This window comes from Podarcis filfolensis (genome assembly GCF_964270895.1).
Source record: "Podarcis filfolensis genome assembly, chromosome: 3".
In the NCBI taxonomy this organism is placed as follows: Eukaryota; Metazoa; Chordata; class Lepidosauria; order Squamata; family Lacertidae; genus Podarcis; species Podarcis filfolensis.
The window spans coordinates 53422070-53438453 of NC_139606.1; the positions used below are offsets into that span (position 1 = coordinate 53422070).

The following is a 16384-nucleotide window of genomic DNA, read 5'->3' on the forward strand; positions in this document are numbered from 1 at the left end:
TTTGTTTCTGCAAGACAAGGCTCTTAGTGGGAAAGGTTGCTGCCTGAGCCCTTGGAGAAACACTACCAATAAGAGCAGATGTACTAGGTTAGATGGATCAGTGGTCTGATTCAGTATAAGGCAGCTTCATATTTATAGTTACATTTCCTTGGAACTCATTATTTTATTAAATACAGCTTTTACCGTTTCTCCATCAGTAACGGACTGATGGAATTTCATAACTCCAGCAAGAACAATGGGATTATATAATTTCCTAGTGTTCAATTGCTCATGATGAATGGGGAAAAGCATGAAATTGGGGAAATGAGCGTGCAGAGCTCATTTTCCAGGGTTGCTTGAAATGCAGGCATGAAGAGGAAATGTGCTGCTATCTGTCCCTCCGAGTGTAGGAGAAACACTGGTATTCACAACACTTGATGGCTGCATCTGTAGAGAGGAAAGATCATAGTGGGCATCCCAATAACCACTAGATGAAAGTGATTTAAGAAAAGGGTAACTTAACAGTTAGCTTTTCTAGGTATATCCACTCAGAATAAGGCCTCTTGGGTTTGATGGAACTCAGCTAACTGTGCATAGCATTTAAGCCTTAACGGCTGTATGGCTCTATAGTGGCAGCCATCTTTCCCCTCATACATTGATTCTGAAAGGAATGGCATTTTGACACATCTCATCAGTCTCACAGGCATTTGCAATCCTATTTTAATGCAGGTGGTTGGTGGTTTGTGACATTTGAAAGTCTGGCGTCAACATCTGAAGCAGCCCTGTTCAGGGAAGTTAATACCCAGTCAGATGGGCGGGGTATAAACATTATTATTATTATTAGTAGTAGTAGTAGTAGTAGTTGTAGTGGTAAATGTCACATTTAACGCTCATGTTATTGAAGGAAAGGCAAATATATTGATAGAGTCATTGTGCAGAGAGGACTGCATCAATAGTGCTTTGCCAAAGATTCCTGCAGCTTGAGGCTCTCAATGACATTACTGAATGCCTAGTAGATAAAATACGGATGACTTATGTATTAATTTCTCGTTATTGTGAAAAGGGAGATTAACCTGACTGACCTTTTAACATATACTTCTTACAAAGTGAAATATTTATTTGTATTCCCCTTCCTTCCTTATATTCCACCCCAAAAAATGACAAAGAAAAAGGGGAGAAGGCCAAATTCATGACCTTTCCCCACATTTTTCAAATGCATGTTTTACATGTTTTTTTGTTCACTTATACTGGTCCAAGCATCAGCTGCATGGTGTCAAACATAGAACACACATGCAAAAAATAATATAGGAAAAATATTTTTGTAGCAGTTGGCCACTTAACACAACCCCTTAGTTCAGCATATGCTGCCAAGGTTTGATTATGGTCAACAAAAATCTAAAGGTATATTTTGCTGTCTTCCTGCCTTACATTCACCGAAGGCAGAAAAGCTCCTTCTAGAGTCAGCAGGATTGCAACACACACAGACTGCTGCTACACTGGACGAACTACTGCTGTGTTGACATGCTCTGTCATAGGGAAAGGGGCGAAGGTAAGGCATCAACACAAAATCTGAGAAAGAGAAGATCACAACCATGCACTGAATTATTATTTTTTGGTCAATCACGCATCAAATATTGCCGTCCTGCTTCAGGAGAACTGGTTTAATCCATTCACAGGGTTAGTAGGACAGTCTTCAATCCTCTGAATGGATTAAACCAATTGCCCTGGAGGGAAAGTCGTGAGACTTGAAATATGTCGGGCCAATAAATAACTTCTGTTTATTTATTTTAAATTCACAACAATGTCATGTGCAAAATTCCTTCCCTCACACAGGGTCAATAAACCATTTTCTACACACTACCCTCTCCCTCCATTTTTGTGTTGCATCACAGAGAGGCATTTTATCTCTTAACAAAGGACTTTCTGGACCTTACACAGGACAATCGGGGAGGCATCTCCCTATTAGGCTCTATACCCAGCGTAGCTGCTGTGCATAAAGATCTGCATGCTGGAAGTGACGGGGAGACGGAATGAGGCTGCTGGACAGTCCTGTTCCTTCATCTGGCATTTTTAAATCTTGCCCTTCACTGCAAAATATCCTTTCTGAGGCAGAAAGGGGTTCTGCAGGAAGTAAATTCCAGCCCACAATGGAGCGTGTAAGCATAGCACAGGCCTATCAGGGGATATTCAGAAGGAGGGACTCATAACGCAAGAGTTCAAACCAAGGTTAATTTTGCCCAGCATCTTGTTTATTGTTAAGTTGTGGGTGAACATATCAGACGACACAGCGATTCTTCAAACAGCTCTTGTTTATTAACAGGCCAGAACTGAACTGAACTGAAGGGTTCAGCCAGCCTGCTTATATAGAGCTCCACTAGAACGCAACAGTAACAATTTTCTGTAACTATCCAATCACTGAGCGTCGCTTTCAATCCCTTATTTGCATATGTGGACCTGAGTGAAAACTATCTACAGTATCCCCCTGCTGGCCCAGGGTGAGATCTTCAGTACATAACATTTATAACAAAGGCCAGCCAGATGCATCAAGGAAGCCACCCAAGCAGGTTATGAAAGCAATATACTTCCCAGTGTTTGCACTCAGCAACTGATATTCATTGTTATACTGCCTTTGAACATGGTTCTCTATAGCCAGCATAGCTAGTAGCTATTGATACTGTTGATTGTTCCTGGTTAATTTTAAAACACCATCAAAGCCACAGCATATCCCCCTTCATAAACCAGTCTTTCATGCATTAAAGAACGGGAGCAGGGTCTCATCGCAGCTGGAGTATTAAAAAACTTATGAAACAAACACCTGTCTAAAGGTTTTTGCTGTATGGTGAAACACCACGAAAGAGCAAGACAGAGGGAGATCTTCTCAGACAGACTTCACATGGTGAGTGGAAGCTGAATGTGCATAGATTTCCCTTTCAGTTCTTTGGCTCAATGCACACATATGACCCAATGAGAGAGAGAGAAAAATTAAATTTCCATTTCCTTCATACTGTGAGGCCATAGTCGTCATACAATGTTCATTTGAGGAACCACTTTCAAAATTCCAAGAGTACATTTCTTACCATTATGTGTTGAATTTCAGCAGCAAATTGAAAATACTGACATGAGAAGTATTTATACATTATCCGTTACTTAATATGAGAAACGTTCGCCTTTTTATTTTAGTGCCAAATAAGACTCGCAATGAATCCTGTACCAAAGTGACCTAAGCAAGATTAATATAATCCTAGTTATATCTGCTTCTTGTGGTTGACTGCCTGTTGGGTCATATAGTTGATGAAAACAGCTATTTTAAAACGTGTTTGCTTATGTTTAATTTTAATATAATTATCATGTACAGTTTCTGAATGCTGCCACAGTCACTTGAACATTCATTATTTATGAAACTGCATCTAAATTATATTTAAAGCTTTGATCTTCAAAAGACTTAGAGAGCAATCTGGCTTCTTTGTTGTTTTAGCTGATCGTTTTTTAATGAAACCTCTATCTCACCACTCTAATATTCAAAAACCTAGGATGTTACTATGTTGCAGAAATACTTGTGTATTTTCCCCCCTTCAGAAATACTCATTGAAATTAGTAGGTTTCTAGGGCTATGATAATGCTCCACCACCCACCATCCTGTTCAGAGGAGAATTTGAAGGAATATGATAGTTTTTGCTTTGTTTTTTAGGTGGTGGATATTTTTTTTAAAAAGGGTTTGTATGCTATTGTTCCTTTTTTGAATTTTATGTAAAGTTTTTTCAACTTTGGGGGCGGGGGGACTTTTTTCAGTGGCTATTTCAGTGCTGCATTTGGCCAGCTTATAAAGTAGGACAGGGGAGTTTTAATTAAAGGACTGTCTCTATTGCTGCCACCAGCTATGGTGAACCCCACCACACATGAACCTTAAAAAAATCCCTAAAATTACCATTACTTTATGAGAGCATACGGGAGGCAAAGTAATTGTATTTTGCCACACGCCATATTTGAGCCTGGAGTTCTTGGGCACTTTTTGAGCAGCTTTATGATTTGCATCTTCTGTGATACAGCACATATATTTGGTGGATATTATAAAAATTCTGCAGGGGTGATAATGTGTCAGTGGAAACCTGACATGGATCAACACTTACTATATTTGGGCCAGAATAGTTAAAGTCACTTCTTTTGGTCCTACATTATCTATATGTATTGTTTTCTTCTCGTTCCTCTAGACATCTTCACCATTTTGTAATTTTTAAAAATAAATTAGTTGTTTATAATTACCTTCATTGTAGTTTTTGTATGTCAGTTGCTATGGTCCTCAGAATTCTGGCTGCAGAGAAGTTTTGTTAAAGTCAGTGTAAGTCATCTGAAGGGTGTGGTTTGAAGATTGACATGAACATTTCCTAAGAATGCTGGTATTTTATCCACTTTGGTCAATCATTGCATTATCTGGTTTTATGTAAGCAACTTACGTAATGTGGGATTTCGTGACTATCTCTTACAAGAAAAACCTTAAATGCTACAAGATAATCCATCTCTTGTTTGTTGTCTCATGATCTACTTTCCTATATATAAAGAACAAGGTTACAAGGAGTACTTGCCCACTATTTCAGTGTATATGTAAGTGTGGGGTTATAATTCTTCTTGTTAAATTTGGATGCAGATAATAATTATTCCACTTCAATTAATTTAGAATAAAATAATGTGGTCTTTACTATGCACCTTCCAAGGTATATCTTAATAGCAGGATTCTTTATTCAATTTTCTTTATTGGGCCTAGATTAATGTCACCTTGGAGCTGATAAATCTGCTAATGAACCAACGAAACAGCTTCTGACTCTGATAGTTCTTATTTACTAACCTGATTGGACTTTTGGCAGGTATAGAAACCACAGCATTTGCATTCCAGGAAACCAAATTTCTTGTTAAGCTTCAAAATTTCTATGGTAATAATGTTAAAACTGTATTGACCTTTTTTGAAAAATAAATAAATAGCACCATCATTTTAACATTCTATTCTGTAGCAGTGAGCTCTGAACAAAATCCCAAAAGAAACATAACAGAAATGTAGGAACTACATATTATTAATTTTATTTAAATCAAGAAACATCCACGAAACAAAAATTGGTGGCATGATATCTTGGTGATAACTGATTGATCCACAAATATTACCATCTCCAAGTCTATTTTGGCAGCTCCAGAAAGTGTGAAAACCATGTGCGGAGGAACTAGGTTTAAATTTTAATTTTGTGCTTCATCTTCAGCCATGCCGAAATACAGTTAGCAGCAACACATGTTAATGACAGATAAGGGAATTGTTGCTTCTCATATAATTATGTTGCTCTTGCCATAGTGGAGTCTGGCAGCAGAGCCAGCCGTATCATCACATTATTAGGGTAGTTACTCTGTTTGACAAGAATCCATTTTTACACAGTCACAGAGGCATCTTTTGTGAGTTGCGCTTCTGGAGCATAAAAATACAGAATATTTTTTGCTGAACCTTATAATGTACTTTCCATACAAAATGCACTTTTATGTGTACAAACATACAGGGTTGACTCAGAATAAATCAAGAAGAATAAAATAAACATGTGAATCTCAACCTGTCAAAGAATGGGCAGAGCTGCTTTTCCCTAGTATTGTGCTTTACCATGTTGGAATTTTACCTCAACTATCAGCTGTTTCGTTAATTCCCCCATCCACCAGCAAGCCTCCTGAACTCTGTTCATCAATTGCACTTAAGTTTTAACTATTAAGCTCACTTGCAACTATTAAGCTCACTTGCAAAGCAATCCACCACCACCACCATATTCCATTGTGCTGGCCAGAATTGGATGTGATAGGTGTGTTGCTCCACTTAACTCCACTGGCAGTGCTGGATTGCTTTGCAAGTGAGCTCCATTGAAATAAATCAGACTTACTTCCAAGTAAACATCTTTAGTGCATCTTTAGGGGCAAGCTAGACTTAATGGGGCAGCCACATATATTTACTCATATGTCTGCCCTATTCCCTTATGCAGTGTACGGGAGGGTGTCTGTTCTATGCATGAAGTGGAACGTGCCTCACCTTGCTGCGCTGCATTGGATGAATCACTTCAATATCAGAAGTGAACTGGGCTGGGAGAAAATTGCTTGAGGAAATTGGAGCAATAAGGTAAGTCAGGGGAGGGGATTGGTTTTAGATCTACACCATGTAAATAAAAAAAGCTGCCACCTACCCTGCTTTATATGTAAATGGGACAGATATGAATAAAATCTGCATAGCTGCCTCATCAAATCTAGTTTGACTGAGATTACTGGCAGATATTAGGGGGCCTGCAAAGATGTGCATTTGAGCTGCATCAAAGAAATTTGTAAAAGGGAAACATTTATGGTTTGCAGTGTTTGCAGAATCTAAGAAAAAGAAGAGATGGCTAATTTCATTTTCACATACCTTGCTTTCAGCACAATACTGCACTCTGAATTTCATTTGATTCTTTATAATCACCAGTATTCTGACAGCTGATTAAAATTCAGAATTGGCTTCTCCTTGGAAAGTCATTTATATGTGGAACAGAAACAGGAAAACCAGCTATATACTGCTGTGAATCAATAACATTTTCATATATATGTAATTGTGAAAGTTGCTGTGGGAATTCACTGTCATCTTAATGGTGTATGAGAAATATATAATATAAAGCAATTGAAGCAGTTTACTACTCAGAATCTCAAACTCAATCATTCTGTTCTGCAGGAAGAACAACGAACATCTTCTGGCACACTGCGTCTTTAAAAAAGATAGCAAAGCTAATTGGAAATATGCTGCAAAAAGTATCAATGTGGCTAGCAGAAAAATAATACTGTATTAGAATAATGTATGTGCATCATGAGTAATTAAAAGTCTAGTTACTAAACAGTATGTCTGGCCCTCCCAGCTAGATCTCCACGGGAAGCTTTATTTTAAGATGAAAGCAACAGAATTATTTTATTTATTCATTAATTTTTTATCCCGTAATTCTTCTAAGGAGCTCAGGGCATCATCATCATTTTCATTTTTAAGTCACCTGACTCAAGAAAGTCTAAAGGGAACTTACATTTAAAAAGTGTTACATTTTAAATACAAGAGTTGCACACAAGTTTTTAAAACTTGAAAAGTTGTCATGTGCTTATTCTGAAAACAACAATAAAAACTCTACCTCTCCTCAACAACATATGAACTGACCCAGACCCTGCGACCATCATGTGAGACCATCCTTCATGTGACCCCCCTCTCACGAGAGGTCCAGAGGATGACAAAACGAGAACTGGCCTTTTCTGTGGTGGCTCCCCATTTATGGAATGCTCTCCCTAGTGAAGCTTGTCTCGTATCTTTGTTACATATCTTTAGGCACTATGTGAAAATGTTTCTCTATAACCGGGGCTTTGGCAAATTAAACAATCTATGGCCTTTGAAACTGTGTATGGGTAGGAAGGATTATTGTTTCGTGTGTTACGATGTTATGTATTTTTGTGTTTTTATATTGTAAACATGAAGGGCAGTATGGAAATTTAACAAATAATAATAAGCATGATTGCCATGAAAATTAATCCTCTAAAAATGTCCATGAAAATAGTGAAAGACAGCAGAGTTTTTCTGGGAAAAGTGTCTCATGAACTCATGGAAAAAGAACTCTCCTCTTTCTTGTCAACCAGTCTTTCAGTTTCTACCAAAAACTGCAAATGACCTCAGGCTTTCGGTAGGCTCATATGGATCACATGGGAGGAGGCATTCCATAAAGTATTGGAGTCCTGAACTGTGCAAGGGTTTATAGCTTTAAACCAGCACTTTAATTTCAATCCGGGAACATTCTGCAAGCCAGTGAAGCCAGGCCAGAATTGATGTAATATGTCAACTCATTCCGTTCCTATTAACAAGCTGGTCACTGAGTTATGCACCAGCCACAGTTTCTGGACTGAAAGGGCTGTGAGCTCAGTTCCTGCACTAAAAACAAATGACTGGGGTGAGGATTTATATGTCCACCTCACTTTCTAAGCCATTATTGGGCACGCAAGTGCAGCTGGTGGGCCTTGGAGTTCTAGGGCGGGAAACTAGATCTTGGAAACCTGAAGTCCGCCCATCTATGTCCTAGTTTGCAGCAGGTAGTCCTCTGTTTGAAGGTATCTTCTGTTTAAAAGGGCTGTCTGTTCAATGCCCATTTTAAAGAAAAAGAAGCATAAGAGAAGAGCAGGAAGGTCCTTGAAGATGCCCATCAACAGGGTACTGAGCAGGGACACAAACCACCCATAATCAACTATAGTGACATGTAGTGATTTTTTCCTATTAAATTTAAACTAATTATTTCTAAATTTGCATCTATACATATAGCTTACTACATGGAAATCTGATGCAAATACATGCCAAAATGGTGACGTATTTACTTTCTATTTTGGTGATGCATATGTGGCCAACCTAAGACAAACCTGATGCAATAGAAGTGCTAAGGCAGAAAGGGAGGGGGGAGCCTTCGATTCCCTTCCCTATCTCGGACTCACACAAAGACACAGACGACACAGCATTTATAAAACTTTCAGACAACCAATCACTATTACAGCATAGTAAAACCCACGCTTTAAAAATTGATCCACTTAACAAATTTGATTAAATCTGAAATACCAGCATGGCAAACATCATGTCTCGCTGCCTATGGAAATTGATTCTTATGCACTGTTAAACATCTTGCTGGTTTTATAAAATCTACAAACTCTACAAGCTACCAAGTTCCCTGCTTCATTTTTGAAAAATGCCACAGCAGCTGTATATGTCATGCAACTTTGATGAAGAGAGAAAATGAGTTTCCTCCATTTGTAGAAGGAGAGTTGTTGCCATGGGGGGACTTACACTCATGGAAAGTTCCCTTTCATGCGCAGAACTCTCCTGCTCATGGAGCAAAAAGTTAGAATTCAATCCATTGTCTTTTGTAGATAGAAACAGAGCAGATGTTTTGAACCTTACACAAGTGATTTAATGTAATTTTCACTAGATAAAAAAATACCATTACAGGCTATAGTGGGAACATTTAAATGAAATACACATATTTTATTTCTTTTTATCTCAAGTCCTCATTGATCTTGCTTCAGCTGAGTTATCTATTGCTTTCCATTTTAAAACTTTGTTTTCAGATATTTCACTGGGAAAGCTCAGTGAGATATTTTATCTCACTCTCATTGGTGTCCTGGGGCTATCATGTAAGAAAGTAGCAGAAAACAATTTCAAGGGCAACATAAATAATGGGGATTGAATAAATTGAATAGAAGTGTCAACAACTTTATTGCAGAAAAAATACCTTGCTCTTGCACTTTTTTTTTATAAAAAAAGTATATTCTACACATTATGGTGGGCAGTAAAGTTTCCAAATAGCATGTAGATTTTGCGGTGGTTTCTTCCATTTTATTGAGGGAGTTGCTATGTATTCTGGCATGTCTGAAGTGGAATATGAGGACACAACCTTCAATACTTGAAAATCTCATTCATTTTAATAGCAAGAGTGTGCCAATCAAAAACCTTCCGAGTCAGACAGGAATGCAAAAGTGTTTATCCACACCTAAAATCAAATTTCTACCTGCTCTGGTGTGACCTTTGCTAGCATTTTACCAAACTATGTTTCAAAAGAAGTCTTTATATGAACAAAGACACTGGCTTAAGAATTCCATGGCCATGGCCCCTGATGCAAATGCAAATGTGCACATGCAGGTGTGCAGATGTCATGCAGCCTGCTTTGGTCTACCCAGCCCCTTCTCTACCCTTGGGCTCTCTGCAAAGTGCTGCTGGGTTGCAGATATATGCAGCCAGGAGCAGCAGCATTGTGGACTTCCCTTGAACATCTAGACGGGCCTTTGGTCTGATCCGGCAGGGCTCTTAAGTTCTTATGTTTTTATACACTCTACCTTTAGCTTTGGTCCCTCAACAGACAGTCTTTGGTTTCTTAAAATTTAGAACTTACTTGGAACACAGTATTAAAAAAAAAAGAAAAAAGCTTTCACCCAGAGCATCTTATTGCCCATGAAGCATTGCTGTTTTTCAAATAGATGGCGGTGGAATAAAAAAATGATTTAAAGCAGTACCTTTCCCATGGCCTAGATCCCTCTATAACTTTTACTCATGAGTAAGAAAAGAAAAGAAAAGAAAAATATTTTTTAAGAACATAAGATTGCAGCATTTGGGACTTTTGTTCAGAGAAAAGATGAGTAAGACATGATAGAAGTTTATAAAATTATGCATGGCAAGGAGAAAGTGGATAGAGAAAAGTTTTTCTCCCACTCAGAACTTTAGAACTTGTGGACATCCAATGAAGCTGAATGAAGATTGAGGATAGATAAAAGAAAGTACTTCTTCACACAGGGAGTGATGGCCACCAACTTGGAGAGCTTTAAAAGAGAATTAGACAAATTCATGGGAGAGAGTGTTATCAATGGCTACTAGCCAACTGGGATATGCTCTACCTCCAGAATTGTAGGCAGCAATGTTTCCAAATACCGATCGCTGGAAACCTCAGGGTGGGAATGTGACCTTGTGTTCATGTTCTTATTGCTTGTTTCCCACGGGTATCTGTTTGGCCGCTGTGGAAACAGGACACTTAACTAGATATGCCATTGGCCTGATACAGCAGGCTATTCTTATGCTCTTACGTTAAGCTATTTGCCACTTATTCCCAAACCACAATTAACAGGAAGCAATAACAGGAAGGAGGAAATCTAAAGGCATGGAAGCCCTGACAATATCTTTGATTCAAAATGGATAGGTTGCAACTGCAAAAAAAAAAAACTAGATTGCATGCACATGAAAGCTCATAGCAATAACAAACTTAGTTGGTCTCTAAGGTGCTACTGGAAGGAATTTTTTTATTTTGTTTAGATTGTCACAAATCAGGTATGGGGAAAAAAATACAGGAGGAGAACAGAGAAAACACTGGACTGCAATGATTTGACAATTTTGGCTGAATTCCCTGAAAAACCATGGCAATTCCAGAGAAAACTGCTAGTGTAGAAGAAATCTTTGTCCAGGTATTTTCCCCAGACAACTACCACTTACCATGCTTTTTTTCCCTGCTGAGTGGTAGCTCATTTTTTGTGGGAGAGAAATAGCCAGTGTCATGTTTACAAGCCAATTTGTTGTGAGCACAGATTTACTACTTGGTTCCCATCTAAAAGCATGCTCTGTATAATCTGAAATTTGGCAGCGATAGCCAAGTAATGAAGTCCTTTTAAATCTTGATTGGTACAAATTCCAGAAAGTAACTAGTGAATTGATTGTTCTCTTGCTATAATGGTAGAGTATTTTAGTTTGAAAATGTCAATCAGAACCGAACCCTGACACTGCCCTGCTCCACCACCCAGTCAGGAGGACTAGGTACCTCATGTGTCACGACAGAGGCAAGAAACCTGAGCATCTGTACCAAAGTGTAACAGAACCACCAGCACAGACTTGCTGATGCAAATGGTATCCCCCCACTGAATTCCCCTTTCTCTGCCCATATTGCAGGTTTGGTTTAACCACATACTTTGTAGCTGCCAGGACCTCAGTACAGAAGTAGGATACATTGATAATGTCTTCCTTTTACAAATAATCTGGTTCTGGGAGCTGCCATTTTAATTTCCCACAATGTTTCACAGTAATGCTATTTTGGGATTATTGGTTCATGAAAGCAATTGTATGGTGCTGTCACTAAGCCAGAAGGGACTGAAGGGAGAGGTGTAGGGATTGCACTTTGTGCCTAAGGAAGGGGATTGCTATCAGTAATCCCTGGACCCTGTACCTGAAGAAAATTCCTGAAATAAATTCAGTAAATCCTCTCTTAATCTTGCTTTGCAGTTGCAAGCAAACAGCAGCAAAACCATTTCCTGTGCTTGCCAGCTAAGCAGAAACCGCATCTATTTACCGTATGTGGTCAGACAGAGCGAGGGGGCCGCTTCCTATTGCAGCTTCCTATTGCAGCTTCCTGTTGCAGTAACTCAAGAGAAGAACACACGAACAAGGGAAGGAGGGGGGCTTAGCTGGTCAGATAGCCATATGCCATATAAGGAAATAAGCATAACCTTGCTAGCTGATTGGAGGATTTGAAGAGGTGGGAAGAGATGGGCAGACTCTCAGGTATAAAGATGCTTGTTTATTTGTATCTATGGGCCAGTCTTTTGGGAACGATCCCCCTGGCCACCTCTGTGCACAGATTTCAATAAAACTTTTTTTCTCCAAAGAAGAATCTTTCCTGGTGCTTTTTGCTCTCTCTTCGGCCCTGGGGATGCAGGCAAACGATTCCCTGGCAAGGATAAGGCTTCAGCCTTCATTTTGGTGCGTTGGGCCGGGAAATTGCCCCACCCCAGGGGGCCGGGGAGGGCCAGGCCCGACCTCGGTGAACAGCTCCGGACCGGCGTTCGCGGCTCCAAGTGCGCACCCCTGCCTGTTCGTGGGGGGAGCCGGCCACACCGCTCCGGAGTGGAGACACCCCTGGTCGAGGGAGAAAAGAGGACGGCCGAAGGAGAGGTCCGCAGCGGAGTGCAGGTAAGCCCTAAGGGAAAGGGCGTGGTAGGAAGCCCGATCAGCTTCCTCTGGCTGTGAGCAGTAGAGTGCCGCCAGAAAAGGGATAAAGGGTCTGGCTGTGAGCAGTAGGGTGCCGCCAGAAAAGGAACAAAGGAACTGGCCGTGGCAATAAGGTGCCGCCCCGCCAGACAGGGACGGGAAAAGGGAAAAGGGGAAACAGAGGTGGCAGTGGAGTGCCGCCAGTAAGGTTGGGGAAAGGGGAAACAGAGGGAAAATTATTTTGGTGTGTTTTGTATGTTGCATGTCAGATACTCCAGTGGTTGAATTGTCAAGTGTGGGCCGGGGCTTAGCGTCCCCTTGGCCGAGCGATTGCAGGGCTGTGCATTTCTTAGCAACGCGAGTTCGCTAAGTCACAGCCTGTAGTGGTTGGTGTGTGAAAGGATCTTAAGCCCGGTTAGGAGCGGAGTATCTAAAAAAAAAAAAAAAAAAAAAAAAAAAAAAAGGGGTCTGGGGCAAGCTAACGTAGTCCTCTGAAATGCTTTTTAACCAACTGGAAAGCAGCTACGAAGCATGATGATTGGGTTCAAATTGAGAAGAGAGAGGATGAGGACATTATATGAGGTTGATTGGCCCACCCAAGGAACTAATTGGCCCTTGGAGGGCAGATTTAATTTGCAACTAATCAACCCACTATATCAAAATATCTTGAACGTCCACCCAGACCAGATCCCTTATATTTCTACCTGGAAAATCAATGTAGAAAAGAATCCACTGTGGCTGAAAGCCTGCCGAGGCGACGCCCCACAAAATACAATTTGTGCAGTCCAACCGGCAGGGAAGTCAGAAAGGCCCCCCCCCCGGTGATATCAGAGCCGGAAGGAGAGGAAGGAGAAGAGGGGGAAGTCATTAAACCGCCGCCACCCTATGCTCCACCAACTGCCCCTCTAGCGAATCCCCCAGGCCCAGGGCCCCAGGACCAGGGAGGAGCCGGCCCTCAGCCTGAACCCTCCAAGGTTGATGAATTAGAGAGCGAAGAGGAAGAGGATGATGAGGAGTTTATGAAGGGACTAATTGAGTTAGCAAAGAAAGGAAAAAATGTGGACATAGTATCAGACATTGAGATTGCAACAGTATGTACAACCCTATGCGAAAGAAGTGGATGTTAGTTCCCATTTGTTGGCACAGAAGGAATGGATAGAAGCAGAAACCAGGGCGTCCCTCCATAAGTCCCATAAGGCACAGAAAAAGGGTGGGACTGCAATGATGCCTCTACGCAGAGTGTATGACCCACCAGCCCCCCAGGACAGGGTGGGGAAGCACCACCTTGCACTTATACAGTCCAACATGTGCCTTTTTCAAGTGCTGATGTGTGCAGTTGGAGAAATTAGAACCCTACCTTTGAGGAGAACCCAGATGATATTGCCAACGCCCCATTATAAAGGCTGCCTTTGTAGCTCAGGCAGCGTCCGATATTCGCCAAAAGAAAAAAAAATCCAGAAGCCTGAGGGGTTCATCGGCCATGGGCTGGAATAGATGTTGGAAATAGCTCAAACCACTTGCAATCAGAAAGATGAGGAAGCCCAGAGAAAAAAGGAGAAGTATCAAACAGAGAAGTTGATGGCATTACAGGCAGCCACCCCCACCCCTCAGGAAAGAGGAAGTGCCCGGGGAGGAGGGCGAAGCCGTCTGGGGAGGAATCAGTGCGCCATCTGCCGACAGGAAGGGCACTGGAAGAGAGAATGCCCTATTCTATTATTAGGAAGAGATTTGTTGGTAAAGTTGCAAGCCCAAATTACTTTTAAGCCATCGGGAGAAGCCACATTGTCCACTATGTCACTTGGGGAACTGGTTGTGGAGGCACCCCTGAGGGAGTACTGGCGCCTCATGATGGTAAAAGAAGAGGAGGGACCCATCCCCGCCAGTATTCTGGAACAAGTGAACCCCCCAGGAATGGCAAAGAATATCCCACCAATAATTGTGAGGCCCAAGCCATTTGTCAATCCTGTTGCAGTAAATAAGTATCCCATCCCACGAAGGGCGACTGAAGGAGTGTGGGTGCATCTAGAGCGACTGCTCCAACATAGGATTTTAAGACAATGCCAATCACAGTGGAACACCCCTTTGTTACCAGTGAAGAAAGGAAGCAGGCTATTATCCTGATACCAGAGCCAAAGAACTGCAGAGAACTCCGTGGCTTTCTGGGGTCTGCAGGATTTTGTAGGATATGGATATTTAATTACAGCATCATTGCCAAGCCTCTACATGAGTCAACCAGAGGAACTGAGAGAGACTCCTTTGTTTGAGGCACAGAACAACAGCAAGCCTTCGTGGATTTGAAGAGGGCACTACAGCAAGCCCCAGCGCTTGGCATCCCAAACCCTGAGAAACCCTTTACTCTATTCGTGGATGAGGACCAAGGGACGGCGAAAGGGGTTTTGTGCCAAAAATTGGGAAGCTGGCAACAGCCAGTGGCATACCTATCTGAGTGCCTGATGCCTACAGAACAAGGCTTACCGCCATGCATGAGAGCAGTTGTGGCAGCAGCCACCCTACTGAACAAAGCAGACAAATTTACTTTTGGCCAAGACACTGTTTGTGTGACCCCGCATGCAGTCCCAGCTCTGCTTGACATGAAGGGTACCTACTTTCTCTCCCAAGCGAAGATGAGAAAGTGCCAGATGTTACTGCTGCATCCGCGTTTGAAGTTCCAGGTTACCACCGCCCTCAACCCAGCTACCCTGTCCCCGGTAGGAGAAGGTGAGGAGCAGATGCACGATTGCATTGAAGTAATGGATGAAGAATATTTTAGCAGGCCTGACCTTAAAGATGAAGCAAACCCCCACTGGCCTTCATGGTTTGTGGATGGAAGCAGCTTTGTTAAGGCTGGACAGCGAAAAGCAGGCTATGCAGTGGTAGCCTTGGAAGACCAAGTGATCGAAGTGCAGCCACTCCCGCCTGGAACATCGGCCCGGCTGGCATAAATAACAGCGCTCACCAGAGCCTTGTGGAAGGAAAGAGGTTTGCTTACCTCCAGAGGAAATCAGGTGGCCCACCCACAAGCCTTATTGGACCTCCTGGATGCAGTATGGGAACCTGAGGCAGTAGCAGTGGTACACTGTTATGGACACACAAGACTGGACTAGGAGAAGTGGTCAGAGGAAACCGACTAGCAGACAGAGTGGCCAAGGAAGTAGCCCGGGAACCAGCCCCCAGCGTCAGTTATTGGAGCACTGGTCCCTGGAAGGATCTTGAACACCGCTGATAAGCCAATATACACCAAAAGGAGAGGGACACTGCAGATGCCCAGGGGCTGACCATGTCCAAAGAAGGATGGTACCTTACTCATGATGACAGAATATGGATCCCAGAGTCCCTTTCTCGGCAGATTACTCAGAGATACCATGAGTCCACCCACATGGGACCAGATGCCACAACCAGACAGCTGAAGCAGTGCTTCTACATAGCCCACCTTTATCAACTGGCAGCCCAGATTTCCAGGAAGTGCCCGTTATGTCAAAAGAATAATCCCAGAACCGGACCCTTGGTTCCCCCGGGGATTCAGCATAGTGGAACTGCACCCATGGAAGACCTTGTTGTGGATTTCACTGAATTGCCCCGCTATGGACTACCTAGGTCAATAGGATCTGACAATGGACCAGCCTTTGTCCACTCAGTTTTGCAATAACCCCCCATGCTAGTCAAAATGTGCAGTTTGATAATTATGTGCAGTAATTCTCCCGAGATTTTTTTCTCTTTCTAATAGGTGGACCCACGAACGCACCCCGTGTGCTCTGACTGAACCCCTGCACCAGTTCGAGCCGGGTGACGAGGTGTGGATCAAAGACTGGGCCCAGACACCTCTACAACCGTGTTGGAAGGGTCCCCACACTGTCCTGCTGTCCACACCCACCACTGTTAAAGTCACCGGCATCA

At 42.1% G+C, this 16384-nt stretch overlaps 2 protein-coding genes across 17 annotated transcripts in view; one reads left to right on the plus strand and one right to left on the minus strand.

Moving 5' to 3' along the window:
- Nucleotides 1-16384, plus strand: part of LOC310760342 (uncharacterized protein) — a 140977-nt gene that overhangs the window by 75442 nt on the left and 49151 nt on the right. The window contains exon 5 of one of the 10 annotated variants that reach the window (XR_014546896.1): nucleotides 5979-6112. The exons of the other annotated variants lie outside the window; for them this stretch is intronic. The gene's annotated coding sequence lies outside the window, so the exon portion shown is untranslated. The remainder of the gene's footprint in view (nucleotides 1-5978; nucleotides 6113-16384) is intronic. 10 annotated transcript variants of the gene reach the window in all.
- Nucleotides 1-16384, minus strand: part of HS3ST5 (heparan sulfate-glucosamine 3-sulfotransferase 5) — a 142387-nt gene that overhangs the window by 51681 nt on the left and 74322 nt on the right. The window contains exon 1 of one of the 7 annotated variants that reach the window (XM_083608653.1): nucleotides 4240-4262. The exons of the other annotated variants lie outside the window; for them this stretch is intronic. The gene's annotated coding sequence lies outside the window, so the exon portion shown is untranslated. Of the gene's footprint in view, nucleotides 1-4239; nucleotides 4263-16384 lie in introns of those variants that run through there. 7 annotated transcript variants of the gene reach the window in all.